The following is a 5129-nucleotide window of genomic DNA, read 5'->3' on the forward strand; positions in this document are numbered from 1 at the left end:
CCCGACTACGGCGCCAATTTTATGGAGGTAACCTGAGATTGGTAGATGTGGCTTGGATGATTGGCCCCAAATGTTAAGTGGAGGTGGTCTCTGACTTGGCTGCATTTGGGAGCCGCCGTTCGAGTTGTGTATGCGAAAGAATGAGGGGTGGTACATGCAAAGACACTCTGATGCCTAAGTTAGCATGGGGCTTAGCAGGTTTATAGAGTATTGGAACTTAGAGATACCTGAGGGGTGTCTGTATATTTATAGTGGTGAACCAATAACTACCGTTGGAGTAGTTCCACCTTTTAATGAAGATAACCGTCCCTTTATCTTAGGAAAGTTGAGATATGGCTCCTGGAAGTGGGTTGAGAGATTTTAGGGGCAGTTACTTATTTGAATAAGTGTTATCTGCCAGCTAACCTTCGATCTCGACTTCCTTAAAGTGGAGTTTGTGTCGAACCACCTCTGCGGTGGAGGTCGGTGAGTAGCGAAGGCCAATCTTTGGATTGGGCCTTTTTGGCTCATTTGGACCTAGGTCTTAATGTTGGGCCAGAGTATGAACATATTTTTTGAAGTATGTCACTTTTATTATATGAAAATAACATAAATACCTTTAAATGTGATTATGATAATTCATTAAGTAATATATTTTTTTACAAATTTATATTTAATAATTTACCTCTAACTTTTAATTATAGTAAAAATATAAGATATCATGCCAAAAAAAAGCTAAAGCGACATAAATTTTTTACTAACAAAAAACAATATTTTTTTATTTTTTAGACATGTATCTATCTATTTTTTTAAGTTATACATTTTAATTTATATAAATTAATGACAATTAAATTTACAAAAAAATACTAATTAATAAAGAAATAAAATTTAAGATAAACATGTCATGAACAAATTGAAATAAAATAAATAATTTTAATTATCATCATTAATTATAATTATATATATTTACTTCAAGATTTATACTTCGAAAACTCAGTATATTAATATTTTGTATTTTTATTTCTCAATTTTAGACTATCACAAACATTAGTTACTTTCCAATAATGACAATACTTTTAAAAAAATAAACATAATTAAATGATCTTAAAATTATATAATAATTTTCAAAATAACAAAAAATATATAATTACCTAAAATATAATATTTGTGTAGTAACTGAAATTTAATTGCCAATATGAAAATAACATATAATATTATTTCATAATTAAATAAGTGTTTAATCAAAGAATTTAATATTTATATAATAATATGATAAAATAAATTAAACTTTGAGTTTAACCATAGCAAGCACTTAAGTTTAAATTTTCATAAATTAATTTATTTTTGTTAAAGTAAATTGCACAATAAAAAAATTTCATAAAAAAAATTCATATATTAAAGTAGAAAAAGATGATATGCAGATAAAAAATATAAATTATAACTTGCAAAAAGTATCTCTAAAATTTATTACAATAAACAATAAACTGTAAAAATTATGTATCTATATAAATTAAATTATATTAAATTATAAGATATCTAGATATTTAATCAACCTAATTAATTAGTTTGTAACTTATTTGATTTAATAATTTTAAAAAAATTGAATATCCCTTTTTAAAAATATGCCAATCTAAATAATATAGATTGAAGATAAAAAAATATAACTAAATTATATAATACAAAATAATATTCCAAAAAATTTGTTTTATAGCAGATCTAATGCCTAGATATTTATCATCACATGTGGTATAATCTAATTTCACAATTATTTAAACGTTATTTTTATAAAAAAATCATATTATTTATTTTGAAAAAAATATTTACTCACCATTATAATTTAATAGAATATAAAATAGATATTAAACCAATTTCTTTTAATAATTACTTAGTCACAAATATCCATTAAGGATATAAGATTTAAAAGTTTACAAAATAAATATAATACCTACAAGTTTTACACTACCACGATAAGATGATTATCATAAGTCTTTTTAGCATAAATTAAACAGAACAACATATAATAATAAAGAAACAATCAAATCCAATAAAGTTATAGAAAACATATCATACACTACGACTGTTAGTATTGAGGAAGCTTTAATATTTGTTCCTGTAATAGTTCAGACTAATATTTGTCAAACAAACAGTTAATGAAACACTCATCTATATCTTCTCATTTTGAGTACTGATGAGCGGATAATTTATACGCTTTTTGGCATTGTTTTTAGGTAGTTTTTAGTATGATTTAGTTAGTTTTTAGTATATAATTATTAGTTTTTATACAAAAATCACATTTCTAGACTTTACTATGAGTTTGTATATTTTTTTGTGATTTCAGGTATTTTTTGGCTAAAATTGAGGGACCTAAGCAAAAATCTGATTCAGAGGCTGAAAAAGGACTGCAGATGCTGTTGGATTCTGACCTCCCTGCACTCGAAATGGATTTTCTAGAGCTACAAAAACCCAATTGGCGCGCTATCAATCGCGTTGGAAAGTAGACATCTTGGGCTTTCCAGCAATGTATAATAGTTTATACTTTGTCCGAGATTTGATGGCCCAAATTGGCGTCAAAACGCCGGTCAAAGACCCTTTTCTGGCGTTAAACGCCAGAACTGGCATAAAAGCTGGACTTAAACGCCCAAACTGGCACCAGAGCTGGTGTTTAACTCCAAGAGAAGCCTATGCACGTGAAAGCATCAATGCTCAGCCCAAGCACACACCAAATGGGCCCCAGAAGTGGATTTCTGCATCATTTACTTATTTTTGTAAATCCTAGGTTACTAATTCACTATAAATAGGACCTTTTACTATTGTATTTTCATCTTTTGATCATCTTTGATCTTGGGATCAGGTCTTTAAACCCTTTTTCGATTGTTTTATGTTATTTGGGAGGCATGACTATTCAGCCATGCATGGACCTTCATCAGTTATGTATTTTCAACGGTAGAGTTTCTACACCCCATATATTAAGGTGTGGAGCTCTGCTGTTCCTCATGAATTAATGCAATTACTACTATTCTTCTATTCAACTCAAGCTTATTCTTATTCTAAGATATTCATTCACACTTTAACCTGATGAATGTGATGATCCGTGACACTCATAATCATTCTCCCTTATGAACGCGTGCTTGACAACCACTTCCGTTCTACATGCAATAGCTTCATTCTCCCTTATGAACGCGTGCTTGAAAACCACTTCCATTCTACATGCTATAGCTTGAGTGTGTATCTCTTGGCCTCCTGGTTCACGACGCATGGTTGTCTCTCCTGACAACAGAGTCCTCCATTCCGTGAGATCAGAGTCTTTGTGGTATAAGCTAGAATCAATTGGTAGCATTCTTGAGATCCAGAAAGTCTAAACCTTATCTGTGGTATTCCGAGTAGGATCTAGGATGGAATGACTATGACGCGCTTCAAACTCGCGAGTCCTTATATATCGTATTAACAATCGAAAGATGGTCGAAAGAAAATATCTCTATTTGACAGGGCTTCTTCCTATACCTATGAATTCCATTGGACTCAGAAATGATACATTAGAAGACTCAAAAGATTCTGCCAATATCAATAGGTTTATTGTTCCGCTCCTGTATCTTCCAAAAAGAAAAAGATCTCTGAGAGCTCTTTCCTGGATCTGAAAGAGAGTGGTCTGTGGGGCACAGTGACAGTGCGCAAAAGGATCAATGGATCTTATTCTGACATGATCGAGAACCGACAGCAGATTAGCCATGCGGGAAATCGTAGAGGACCATTTTCACAAAGAGGACGGATGGTAGCCATTGACAATGGTGATCCCCCAACATACAGCTTGCCATGGAAGGGAGTACGCATAACTGGATGAAGGCAGTAGGAAAGCAGGGATTCAGAAGGAACAAAGCATCTCCATATGCTTATCTGAAATTTCCACCAATGAATAACATAATTATCTCTATCTTATTTTATGTCTTATTCATCTTTTAATTATCAAAGCCCTATAACCATTTGAATCTTCCTAACTGAGATTTACAAGATGATCATAGCTTACTTCAAGCCGACAATCTCCGTGGGATCTACTCTTACTCACGTAAGGTATTACTTGGACGACTGATGAGCGGATAATTTATACACTTTTTGGCATTGTTTTTAGGTAGTTTTTAGTATAATCTAGCTACTTTTAGGGATGTTTTCATTAATTTTTATGCTAAATTCACATTTCTGGACTTTACTATGAGTTTGTGTATTTTTTTGTGATTTCAGATATTTTCTGGCTGAAATTGAGGGACCTGAGCAAAACTCTGATAAAAGGCTGACAAAGGACTGCTGATGCTGTTGGACTTTGACCTCCCTACACTCAAAATGGATTTTCTGGAGCTACAAAAATCCAAATAGTGCTCTCTCAACGGCGTTGGAAAGTAGACATCTAGAGCTTTCCAGCAATATATAATAGTTCATACTTTATTCGAGATTTGATGACGTAAACTGGCGCTCAACGCCAGCTTTATGCTGCATTCTGGAGTCAAACGCCAGAAACACGTCACGAACCAGAGTTGAACGCCAAAAACACGTTACAACTTGGCGTTCAACTCCAAGATAAGCCTCAGCTCGTGTAAAGATCAAGATCAGCCCAAACATACCCCAAGTGGGCCCTGGAAGTGGATTTATGCATCAATTACCTACTTCTGTAAACCCTAGTAGCTAATCGAGTATAAATAGGACTTTTTACTATTGTATTTTCATCTTGGTTTTTCGTCTTTTGATTTCACTTTGGGGGCTGGCCATTCGGCCATGCCTGAACCTTGATCACTTATGTATTTTTAACGGTGGAGTTTCTACACACCATAGATTAAGCTGCTGTACCTCGAGTTTCAATGCAATTACTACTATTTTCTATTCAATTAATTTTATCCCTGTTCTAAGATATTCGTTGCACTTCAACATGATGAATGTGATGATCCGTGACACTCATCATCATTCTCACCTATGAACGCGTGAATGACACCCACTTCCGTTCTACCTTAGACCGGGCGCATATCTCTTGGATTCCTTAATCAGAATCTTCGTGGTATAAGCTAGATTGATGGCGGCATTCATGAGAATCCGGAAAGTCTAAACCTTGTTTGTGGTATTCCGAGTAGGATTCAGGGATTGAATGACTGTGACGAGTTTCAGACTCG

Source organism: Arachis hypogaea, chromosome 4, assembly GCF_003086295.3.
Source record: "Arachis hypogaea cultivar Tifrunner chromosome 4, arahy.Tifrunner.gnm2.J5K5, whole genome shotgun sequence".
NCBI lineage: Eukaryota > Viridiplantae > Streptophyta > Magnoliopsida > Fabales > Fabaceae > Arachis > Arachis hypogaea.